Source organism: Pristiophorus japonicus, chromosome 2, assembly GCF_044704955.1.
Source record: "Pristiophorus japonicus isolate sPriJap1 chromosome 2, sPriJap1.hap1, whole genome shotgun sequence".
Classification (NCBI taxonomy): Eukaryota; Metazoa; Chordata; class Chondrichthyes; family Pristiophoridae; genus Pristiophorus; species Pristiophorus japonicus.
This window is the reverse complement of record NC_091978.1, coordinates 329,635,001-329,648,209: the sequence shown is the minus strand read 5'-3', so window position 1 is coordinate 329,648,209 and position 13,209 is coordinate 329,635,001.

Genomic DNA, 13,209 nt, shown 5'->3' with positions numbered 1-13,209 from the left:
AGTAGATAATTCACCAGGACCGGATGAAATATCTCTAAGTCTATTAAAAGAAGCAAGAGAGGAAATTGCGGAAGCTCTGACCATCATTTTCCAATCCTCCCTGACTGCAGGACTGGTGCCAGAGGATTGGAGAACTGCTAACTTTGTACCATTGTTTAAAAAGAGAGGAAGTGATAAACCGAGTAATTACAGGCCAGTTAGTTTAACCTCAGTGGTGGGCAAATTATTGGAATCAATTCTGAGGGACAGCATAACTTTTCATTTAGAAAGACATGGATTAATCAAGGACAGTCAGTGTGGATTTGTTAAGAGAAGGTCATGTCTGACTAATTTAATTGAATTTTTTGAGGAGGTAACAAGGAGGGTCGATGAGGGCAGTGCATTTGATATAGTCTGTATTGGTTTTAGCAAGGCTTTTGACAAGGTCCCACATGGCACGCTGATCAAAAAAGTAAAAGCCCATGGGATGCAAGGGAGAGTGGCAAATTGGATCCAAAATTGGCTCAGTGGTAAGAAGCAAAGGATAATGTTTGATGGGTGTTTTTGCGACTGGAAGGCTGTTTCCAGTGGGGTTCCACAGGGTTCAGTGCTCGGTCCCTTGCTTTTTGTAGTATATATGAATGATTTAGACTTAAATGTCGGGGGCATGTTAAAGAAGTATGCAGATAATGGAGTTGGGGGATGGGGCAATCAGGAGCGAAAGAGAGACTGGTGTATAGGGATTGGGAGATGACTTTGAGGTCCTACTTTTTAATCTCTTAGCTCCTTAAAATCTGCCTGCAGGACCTCATCCCTCTTTCTACCTATGTCGTTGTACCCATATGGCCCACAACCTCTGGTCATTGAATATATTTAAGGTGGAGATAGACAGATTTTTGAGTGATAAAGGAATAAAGGGTTATGGGGAGCAGGCAGGGAAGTGGAGCTGAGTCCATGATCAGATCAGCTGCTCAGTGACATCCTTGACTCTAACACCAGGGAGGCAACATACCATCCTTGAGTCACGTCAGCGGCCGCAAAAACGCCTGTTTATTTCCCTATCAATTCTCCTATCACTTTTGATTTATGAAGATAGGTTGAGTAGGTTGGGTCTATACTCATTAGAGTTCAGAAGAATGAGAGGTGATCTTATCGAAACATATAAGATAATGAGGGGGCTCGACAAGGGGATGCAGAGAGGATATTTCCAATCATAGGGGAAACTAAAACTAGGGGACATAGTCTCAGAATAAGGGGCCGCCCATTTAAAACTGAGAAGGAATTTCTTCTCTCAGAGGGTTGTAAATCTATGAAATTCTCTGCCCCAAAAAGCTGTGGAGGCTGTGTCATTGAATATATTTAAGGCGGAGATAGCTAGATTTTTGAGTGATAAGGAAATAAAGGATTATGGGGAGCAGGCAGGGAAGTGGAGCTGAGTCCATGATCAGATCAGCCATAATCTTATTAAATGGCGGAGCAGGCTCGAGTGGCCAGCTGGACTACTCCTGCTCCTTATGTTCTTGTAAGTTTCCTCAGCACACCGACATTTCTCCCGTTCACATAACATACCAAGCAGTTTCTGAAACAATAATATGATTATTCTTACCCTGCTCTCGGAAAGTAACAGTATAGTACTCAGCAGGAATATCATAATGTTCGTGTCGAATCATAAATGAAACACTAATTATTCAAAACAGAGTAAACAGTACATAGATCCTTGAACATCAATGCCAAGAAGACCTCTGCTTACAATTGATAAAACCATTCTAAAATTCAGAAGGGAGCTTGACTCTATTCTCATAAGGTGACGTGGAACAGATTCACACAACGTGATACTACAGACATGGTTGTAAACCGTACAGACTCTGGCTTATGCCCAGAGATGCTAACACTCAAGCAAGACTATTCCAGATGACTAAGCCTACAGGAGTATAGAAAGTGTAGGGGTGAAATCAAAAAGGAAATTAGGAAAGCAAAGAGAGGGCATGAAAAAATATTGGCAAGTAGAATCAAAGAAAACCCAAAGATGTTTTATAATTACATAAAGAGCAAGAGGATAACTAAGGAAAGAGTATAGTCTATTAGGGACCAAAATGATAACCTATTTGTGGAGGCGGAAGACGTGGGTATGGTACTTAATGAATATTTTGCAGTCGCCTTCACAAAAGAGGGGGAGGATGCCAACATTGAAGTTAAGGAGGAAGAGAGTGAAATATTGGATGGGATAAACATAGTAAGAGAGGAAATATTAAGGGGTTTAGCATCGTTGAAAGTAGATAAATCGCCAGGACTGGATGAAATATTTCTGAGTCTATTAAAAGAACAAGGGAGAAAATTGCAGAGGCTGTGTCCATCATTTTCCAATCCTCCCTGGCTGCAGGACAGGTACCAGAGGATTGGAGAACTGCTAACTTTGTACCATTGTTTAAAAAGGGAAGAAGTGATAAACCGAGTAATTACAGGCCGGTTAGTTTAACCTCAGTGGTGGGCAAATTATTGGAATCAATTCTGAGGGACAGTATAAATTTTCATTTAGAAAGACATGGATTAATCAAGGAGAGTCAGAAACATACAAACATAGAAAATAAGTGCAGGAGTAGACCATTCGGTCCTTTGAGCCTGCACCGCCATTCAATGAGTTCATGGCTGAACATGCAATTTCAGTACCCCATTCCTGCTTTCTCGCCATACCCCTTGATCCCCCTAGTAGTAAGGACTACATCTAACTCCTTTTTGAATATATTTAGTGAATTGGCTTCAACAACTTCCTGTGGTAGAGAATTCCACAGGTTCACCACTCTCTGGGTGAAGATGTTTCTCCTCATCTCGGTCCTAAAAGGCTTACCCCTTATCCTTAGACTGTGACCCCTGGTTCTGGACTTCCCCAACATTGGGAACATTCTTCCTGCATCTAACCTGTCTAAACCTGTCAGAATTGTAAACGTTTCTATGAGATCCCCTCTCATTCTTCTGAACTCCAGTGAATACAAGCCCAGTTGATCCAATCTTTCTTGATATGTCAGTCCCGCCATCCCGGGAATCAGTCTGGTGAACCTTCGCTGCACTCCCTCAATAGCAAGAATGTCCTTCCTCAAATTAGGAGACCAAAACTGTACACAATACTCCAGATGTGGCCTCACCAAGGCCCTGTACAACTGTAGTAACACCTCCCTGCCCCGGTATTCAAATCCCCTGCATGGATTTGTTAAAAGGTCATGTCTGACTAACTTACTTGAATTTTTTGAGGAGGTAACAAGGAGGGTCGATGAGGGCAGTGCATTTGATGTAGTCTACATGAATTTTAGCAAGGCTTTTGACAAGGTCCCACATGGCAGGCTGATCAAAAAAGTAAAAGCCCATGGGATCCAAGGGAGAATGGCGAATTGGATCCAAAATTGGCTCAGTAGGAGCAAGCAAAGGGTAATGTTTGATGGGTGTTTTTGCGACTGGAAGGCTGTTTCCAGTGGGGTTCCGCAGGGTTCAGTCCTCGGTCCTTTGCTTTTTATAGTATATATGAATGATTTAGACTTAAATGTAGGGGGCATGTTAAAGAAGTATGCAGATGATGGAGTTGGGGGATGGGGCAATCAGGAGTGAAAGAGAGACTGGTGTTATAGGGGTTGGGAGATGACTTTGAGGGCCTACTTTTTAATCCCTTAGCTCCTTAAAATCTGCCTGCAGGACCTCATCCCTCTTTCTACCTGTGTCGCTGTACCTATATGGCCCACGACCTCTGGCTGTTCACCCTCCCCCCCTCAGCATGTTCTGCAGCCACTCAATGACATCCTTGACTCTAGCACCAGGGAGGCAACATACCATCCTGGAAGCACATCAGCGGCCGCAAAAATGCTGTCTATTTCCCTATCAAATCTCCTATCACTATTGACTTATGAAGGTAGGTTGGGTCTATACTCATTGGAGTTCAGAAGAATGAGAGGTGATCTTATCGAAACATATAAGATAATGAGGGGGTTCAACAAGGTGGATGCAGAGAGGATATTTCCACTCATAGGGGAAACTAAAACTAGGGGACATAGTCTCAGAATAAGGGGCCACCCATTTAAAACTGACATGAGGAGGAATTTCTTCTCAAAGAGGGTTGTAAATCTATGAAATTCTCTAATAAATCTATAAAAAAAAGAAACAGAAAGGTGACGTCACAGCCAAACGGGTAAGTGATTGGCTGGTGATTGGTGAGTAGTTTTTCTTTCTTCTCTTTAACAGTGAGTAAACTTTAACATTATTGTTGCCTATCTAAAGGTTAAGTCATGGCAGAAGAGCTCGGTCGTGTGTTATGCTCCTCCTGTACCATGTGGGAACTCAGGGACGACTCCAGTGTCCCTGACGACTACATGTGTGGGAAGTGTATCCACTTCCAGCTCCTGACGGTCCACGTTGCGGAGTTGGAGCTGAGGGTGGATTCACTCTGGAGCATCTACGATGCTGAGAATGACGTGAGTATCACGTGTAGCGAGTTGGTCATACCACAGGAGAAGGGTCCACAGCCAGATAGGGAATGGAAGACCAGCAGGAAGAGCAGTGCAAAGAAGGTAGTACAAGGGTCCCCTGTGGTCATCCCCCTGCAAAACAGATACACTGCTTTGAGTACTGTTGAGGGAGATGACTCATCAGGGGAGGGCAGCAGCAGCCAAGTTCATGGCACCGTGGCTGGCTCTGTTGCACAGGAGGGCAGGAAAAAGAGTGGGAGAGCAATAGTGATAGGGGATTCAATTGTTAGGGGAATAGATAGGCGTTTCTGCGGCCGCAACCGAGACTCCAGGATAGTATGTTGCCTCCCTGGTGCAAAGGTCAAGGATGTCTCGGAGCGGGTGCAGGACATTCTAAAAAGGGAGGGAGAACAGCCAGTTGTAGTGATACACATTGGTACCAACGACATAGGTAAAAAAAGGGATGAGGTCCTATGAAACGAATTTATGGAGCTAGGAGCTAAATTAAAAAGTAGGACCTCAAAAGTAGTAATCTCGGGATTGCTACCAGTACCACGTGCTAGTCAGAGTAGGAATCGCAGGATAGCGCAGATGAATACATGGCTTGAGCAGTGGTGCAGCAGGGAGGGATTCAAATTCCTGGGTTCTGGGGGAGGTGGGACCAGTACAAACCGGACGGTCTGCACCTGGGCAGGACCGGAACCAATGTCCTAGGGGGAGTGTTTGCTAGTGCTGTTGGGGAGGAGTTAAACTAATATGGCAGGGGAATGGGAACCAATGGAGGGAGACAGAGGGAAACAAAAAGGAGACAAAAGCAAAAAACAGAAAGGAGATGAGAAAAAGTGGAGGGCAGAGAAACGCAAGACAAAGAACAAAAAGGACCACTGTACAGCAAAATTCTAAAAGGACAAAGGGTGTTAAAAAAACAAGCCTGAAGGCTTTGTGTCTTAATGCAAGGAGTATCCATAATAAGGTGGATGAATTAACTGTGCAAATAGATGTTAACAAATATGATGTGATTGGGATTATGGAGACGTGGCTCCAGGATGATCAGGGCTGGGAACTCAACATCCAGGGGTATTCAACATTCAGGAAGGATAGAACAAAAGGAAAAGGAGGTGGGGTAGCATTGCTGGTTAAAGAGGAGATGAATATAATAGTGAGGAATGACATTAGCTTGAATGATGTGGAATCTATATGGGTAGAGCTGCAGAACACCAAAGGGCAAAAAACGTTAGTGAGAGTTGTGTACAGACCTCCAAACATAGGAACATAAGAACATAAGAATTAGGAACAGGAGTAGGCCATCTAGCCCCTCGAGCCTGCTCCGCCATTCAATAAGATCATGGCTGATCTGGTCGTGGACTCAGCTCCACTTACCCGCCCTCTCCCCGTAACCCTTAATTCCCTTATTGGTTAAAAATCTATCTATCTTTGACTTGAAAACATTCAATGAGCTAGCCTCAACTGTTTCCTTGGGCAGAGAATTCCACAGATTCACAACCCTCTGGGAGAAGAAATTCTTTCTCAACTGGGTTTTAAATTGGCTCCTCCATATTTTGAGGCTGTGCCCCCTAGTTCTAGTCTCCCCTACCAGTGGAAACAACCTCGCTGCCTCTATCTTGTCTATCCCTTTCATGATTTTAAATGTTTCTATAAGATCACCCCTCATCCTTCTGAACTCCAACGAGTAAAGACCCAGTCTACTCAATCTATCATCATAAGGTAACCCCCTCATTTCTGGAATCAGCCTAGTGAATCGTCTCTGTACTCCTTCCAAAGCTAGTATATCCTTCCTTAAGTAAGGTGACCAAAACTGCATGCAGTACTCCAGGTGCGGCCTTACCTATACCTTATACAGTTGCAGCAAGACCTCCCTGCTTTTGTACTCAATCCCTCTCGCAATGAAGGCCAACATTCCATTCGCCTTCCTGATTACCTGCTGCACCTGCAAACTAACTTTTTGGGATTCATGCACAAGGACCCCCAGGTCCCTCTGCACCACAGCATGTTGTAATTTCTCCCCATTCAAATAATATTCCCTTTTACTGTTTTTTTTCCCAAGGTGGATGATCTCACACTTTCCGACATTGTATTCCATCTGCCAAACCTTAGCCCATTCGCTTAACCTATCCAAATCTCCTTGCAGCCTCTCTGAGTCCTCTGCACAACCCGCTTTCCCACTAATCTTAGTGTCATCTGCAAATTTTGTTGCACTACACTCTGTCCTCTCTTCTAGGTCATCTATGTATATTGTAAACAGTTGTGGTCCCAGCACTGATCCCTGTGGCACACCACTAACCACTGATTTCCAACCGGAAAAGGACCCATTTATCCCGACTCTCTGCTTTCTGTTCGCCAGCCAATTCTCTATCCATGCTAATACATTTCCTCCGACGCCACGTACCTCTATCTTCTGCAGTAACCTTTTGTGTGGCACCTTATCGAATGCCTTTTGGAAATCTAAATACACCACATCCATCGGTACACCTCTATCCACCATGCTCGTTATATCCTCAAAGAATTCCAGTAAGTTAGTTAAACATGATTTCCCTTTCATGAATCCATGCTGCGTCTGCTTGATTGCACTATTCCTATCTAGATGTCCCGCTATTTCTTCTTAATAATAGTTTCAAGCATTTTCCCCACTACAGATGTTAAACTAACCGGCCTATAGTAGTAGTGATGTTGGGGAGGGCATCAAACAAGAAATTATGGGTGCATGCAATAAGGGTGCAGCAGTTATAATGGGTGACTTTAATATGCACATAGATTGGGCTAACCAAACTGGAAGCAATATGATGGAGGAGGATTTCCTGGAGTGCATAAGGGATGGTTTTCTAGACCAATATGTCGAGGAACCAACTAGGGGAGAGGCCATCTTAGACTGGGTGTTGTGTAATGAGAGAGGATTAATTAGCAATCTCGTTGTGCGAGGCCCCTTGGGGAAGAGTGACCATAATATGGTGGAATTCTGCATTAGGATGGAGAATGAAACAGTTAATTCAGAGACCATAGTCCAGAACTTAAAGAAGGGTAACTTTGAAGGTATGAGGCGTGAATTGGCTAGGATTGATTGGCGAATGATACTTGAGGGGTTGACTGTGGATGGACAATGGCAGACATTTAGAAACCACATGGATGAACTACAACAATTATACATTCCTGTCTGGCATAAAAATAAAAACGCAAAGGTGGGTCAACCGTGGCTATCAAGAGAAATCAGGGATAGTATTAAAGCCAAGGAAGTGGCATAGAAATTGGCCAGAAATAGCAGCGAATCCGGATACTGGGAGAAATTTAGAACTCAGCAGAGGAGGACAAAGGGTTTGATTAGGGCAGGGAAAATGGAGTACGAGAAGAAGCTTGCAGGGGACATTAAGACGGATTGCAAAAGTTTCTATAGGTATGTAAAGAGAAAAAGGTTAGTAAAGACAAACGTAGGTACCCTGCAGTCAGAATCAGGGGAAGTCATAATGGGGAACAAAGAAATGGCAGACCAATTGAACAAGTACTTTGGTTCGGTATTCACTAACAACATTCCGGATATAAGAAGGGTCAGAGAGTCTTGTAAGGAGGAGGAACTGAGGGAAATCCTTATTAGTCGGGAAATTGTGTTGGGGAAATTGATGGGATTGAAGGCCGATAAATCTCCAGGGCTTGATGGACTGCATCCCAGAGTACTTAAGGAGGTGGCCTTGGAAATAGCGGATGCATTGACAGTCATTTTCCAACATTCCATTGACTCTGGATCAGTTCCTATCGAGTGGAGGGTAGCCAATGTAACCCCACTTTTTAAAAAAGGAAGGAGAGAGAAAACAGGGAATTATAGACCGGTCAGCCTGACATCGGTAGTGGGTAAAATGATGGAATCAGTTATTAAGGATGTCATAGCAGCGCATTTGGAAAGAGGTGACATGATACGTCCAAGTCAGCATGGATTTGTGAAAGGGAAATCATGCTTGACAAATCTTCTGGAATTTTTTGAGGATGTTTCCAGTAGAGTGGACAAGGGAGAACCATTTGATGTGGTATATTTGGACTTTCAGAAGGCTTTCGACAAGGTTCCACACAAGAGATTAATGTGCAAAGTTAAAGCACATGGGATTTGGGGTAGTGTGCTGACATGGATTGAGAAATGGTTGTCAGACAGGAAGCAAAGAGTAGGAGTAAATGGGGACTTTTCAGAATGGCAGACGGTGAGTAGTGGGGTACCGCAAGGCTCTGTGCTGGGGCCCCAGCTGTTTACACTGTATATTAATGATTTAGACGAGGGGATTAAATGTAGTATCTCCAAATTTGCGGATGACACTAAGTTGGGTGGCAGTGTGAGCTGCGAGGAGGATGCTATGAGGCTGCAGAGTGACTTGGATAGGTTAGGTGAGTGGGCAAATGCATGGCAGATGAAGTATAATGTGAATAAATGTGAGGTTATCCACTTTGGTGGTAAAAACAGAGAGACAGACTATTATCTCAATGGTGACAGATTAGGAAAAGGGGAGGTGCAACGAGACCTGGGTGTCATGGTACATCAGTCATTGAAGGTAGGCATGCAGGTACAGCAGGCGGTTAAGAAAGCAAATGGCATGTTGGCCTTCATAGCGAGGGGATTTGAGTACAGGGGCAGGGAGGTGTTGCTACAGTTGTACAGGGCCTTGGTGAAGCCACACCTGGAGTATTGTGTACAGTTTTGGTCTCCTAACCTGAGGAAGGACATTCTTGTTATTGAGTGAGTGCAGCGAAGGTTCACCAGACTGATTCCTGGGATGGCGGGACTGACCTATCAAGAACGACTAAATCAACTGGGCTTGTATTCACTGGAGTTCAGAAGAATGAGAGGGGACCTTATAGAAACGTTTAAAATTCTGATGGGTTTAGACAGGTTAGATGCAGGAAGAATGTTCACAATGTTGGGGAAGTCGAGAACCAGGGCCTTTGTGAGGCCACACCTAAGGATAAGGGGTAAGCCATTTAGAACCGAGATGAGGAGAAACTTCTTCACCCAGAGAGTGGTGAACCTGTGGAATTCTCTACCACAGAAAGTTGTTGAGGCCAATTCACTAAATATATTCAAAAAGGAGTTAGATGTAGTCCTTACTACTAGGGGGATCAAGGGGTATGGCAAGAAAGCAGGAATGGGGTACTGAAGTTGCATGTTCAGCCATGAACTCATTGAATGGTGGTGCAGGCTCGAAGGGCCGAATGGCCTACTCCTGCACCTATTTTCTGTGTTTCTATGTTTATGTTCTTATAGGTTTCCTCAGCACACCTAAATTTCTCCCGTTCACATAACATATCAAGCAGTTTCTGAAACAATAATATGATTATTCCTACCCTGCTCTTGGAAAGTAACGGTGTAGCACTCAACAGGAATGTCATAATGTTCATGTCGAATCACAAAAGAAACACTAATTATTCAAAACAGGGTAAAGAGGATACAGACCCTTGAAACATCAATGCCAAGAAGACCTCTGCTTACAAATGATAAAGCCATTCTAAAATTTAGAAGGGAGCTTGACTCTATTCTCATAAGGTGACGTGGAACAGATTCACACAGCGTGATACTACAGACTTGGTGGTAAATCATACAGACTCTGGCTTATGCCCGGAGATGCTAACACTCAAGCAAAACTATTCCATTTTTGCAACTCCAAAATGGTTCCCAAATTACTAAACCCAGTGCCAATAAATCATGAATTTGTGAAATGTTACAAGAACCAATAAAATCTGAACACTCAAAATCAGCAAAAAATGCTTAAGAATATCTGTCCAATCTCCAATTGAACAAAATCAGAAAAATTAAACCAAACTTCCCCCATCTTTCAAGAAGAAGCCATCTAAGCAGAATAGGCCCTCTTGAACAGAAAAGCTTGCTCATATTAATTATTAATCTCGACCATGCTACAGCTTTTGATTTTTACACTAGATAATTATTTGGGTTCGGTGTCACCGCCCACTCCTGTAAATGGACCTCACGTCCTTATGACCCAAAGTATGCCTTCACCTACCCAATATCTAGGTAAATGTAGTGAGACCCAGTGATCAAACAGATAACTCATGTCATGTACTCCAGCTTATTGGAATATATCAAGTGCTGCCACATGATCTTGCCTTTGGTAGGCGGCAGAACAAACACTCTATCAGACTGCACCTCGGGCTATAATTACTAAACACATTTATTGAACATTTAAACAGGTAAATAAACATTATTGAACACAAAACACAAAAGATTTATAGTAGATACAGACTTTATTATTCTCTTCAAAATAAAAACAGCAAAGGAGTTTCCCCAGCACCAACTCAACATGAAAGTAACATATGAAAATTGGTTCATTTAATTCTTGAGTAGCTTTTTGCTGCCAGGGAGTCCTCGAATTATCCATGTACTCTGATGGATCCAGACTGAATGTTGTATACTGCAATACCCCTCAAAATATAGCTCTAGATTCCTTTGAAGATATTTCTAAACCAATATGTAAAAATCCCAACAAGAGAGGATTCGCTATTGGATCTAGTAATGAGGAATGAACCAGAGCAGATAAGAGACATAAAAGTAGGGGAACATCTAGGTAATAGTGACCATAATATAATACGCTTTAAAACGATAATTGAGATGGACATAAGTATAAAGAAAACCAGGTTAATAGATTGGTGAAAAGTTGATTTTGAAGGGCTGAGAATAGAACTTGGGAAAATAAATGGGCAACAATATTGGCAAAAAACAATGTAGAGCAGCAGTGGGAAACATTTAAAACAATGTTCAACAGAGTGCAGGAACAATATATTCTGCAAAAAGGAAAGAACAAATTAAACACAAATGAGACTCTATGGATGAATAAAGCCATAAGGGAACAATTGAGGGTAAGGAAAGAGGCATACATTAGGTACATAGACAGCAGGGGAGTGCATGATAAGGGAGAAGACAAAAAGTTTAGGAGCGAAGTCAATTAGAAAGGCAAAGAGGAACTATGAAATTAAATTATCGAGGAACATTAAACAAAATATTCAAATATTTTACAGGCACATCAATAAAAAAAGAAGGTTGGGATCGGAATACGGCTTGTGTAACGATAGAGGATTAATTAGCAATCTAGTCGTGTGGGGCCCCTTGGGGAAGAGTGACCATAATATGGTAGAATTCTTCATTAAGATGGAGAGTGATACAGTTAATTCAGAGACTAGGGTCCTGAACTTAAAGAAAGGAAACTTTGATGGTATGAGACGTGAATTGGCTAGGATAGGCTGGAGAATGATACTTAAAGGATTGACGGTGGATAGGCAATGGCAGATATTTAAATATCACACGGATGAACTACAACAATTGTACATCCCTGTGTGGCGTAAGAATAAAAAAGGGAAGGTGACTCAACTGTGGCTAACAAGGGAAATTAGGGAAAGTGTCAAATCCAAGGAAGAGGCATATAAATTGGCCAGAAAAAGCAGCAAACCTGAGGACTGGGAGAAATTTAGAATTCAGTAGAGGAGGATTAAGGGTTTAATTCGGAGGGGGAAAATAGAGTATGAGAGTAACCTTGTAGGGAACATAAAAACTGACTGTAAAAGTTTCTACAGATATGTGAAGAGAAAAAGATTAGTGAAGACTAATGTAGGTCCCTTGCAGTCAGAATCAGGGAATTTTTAATGGGGAACAAGGAAATGGCAGACCAATTGAACAAATACTTTGGTTCTGTCTTCACTAAAGAAGACACGAATAACCTCCCGAAACTACTAGGGACCGAGGGTCCAGTGGGAAGGGGGAACTGAGGGAAATCCTTATTAGTCAGGAAATGGTGTTAGGGAAATTGAAGGGACTGAAGGCCAATAAATCCCCAGGGCCTGATGGTCTGCATTCCAGAGTACTTATGGAAGTGGCCCTAGAAATAGTAGATGCATTGGTGGTCATTTTCCAACATTCCATGGACTCTGGTTCAGTTCCTATGGATGGGAGGGTAGCTAATGTAACCCCACTTTTTAAAAAAGGAGGGAGAGGGAATACAGGGAATTATAGACCGGTTAGCCTGACATCAGTGGTGGGGAAAATGCTGGAATCAATTATTAAAGATGTAATAGCAGCGCATTTGGATTGGTCCAAGTCAGCATGGATTTATGAAAGGGAAATCATGCTTGACAAATCTTCTAGAATTTTTTGAGGATGTAACTAGTAGAGTGGATAAGAGACAACCAGTGGAAGTGGTGTATTTGGACTTTCAAAAGGCTTTTGACAAGGTTCCACACAAGAGATTAGTGTGCAAAATTAAGGCACATGATATTGGGGGTAATGTATTGACGTGGATAGAGAACTGGTTGGCAGACAGGAAGCAAAGAGTCGGAATAAACAGGTCCTTTTCAGAATGGCAGGCAGTGACTAGTGGGGTGCCGCAGGATTCAGTGCTAGGAACCCAGCTATTTACAATATACTTTAATGATTTAGATGAAGGAATTGAATGTAATATCTCCAAGTTTGCAGATGACACTAAGCTGGGTGGCAGTGCGAGCTGTGAGGAGGATGCTAGGAGGCTGCAGGGGGACTTGGACAGGTTAGGTAAATGGGCAAATGCATGGCAGATGCAGTATAATGTGGATAAGTGTGAGGTTATCCACTTTGGTGGCAAAAACAGGAAGGCAGATTATTATCTGAATGGTGACAGATTAGTAAAAGGGGAGGTGCAACGAGACCTGGGTGTCATGGTAAATCAGTCATTGAAGGTAGGCATGCAGGTACAGCAGGCACTAAAGAAAGCAAATGGCATGGTGGCCTTCATAGCGAGGGGATTTGAGTATA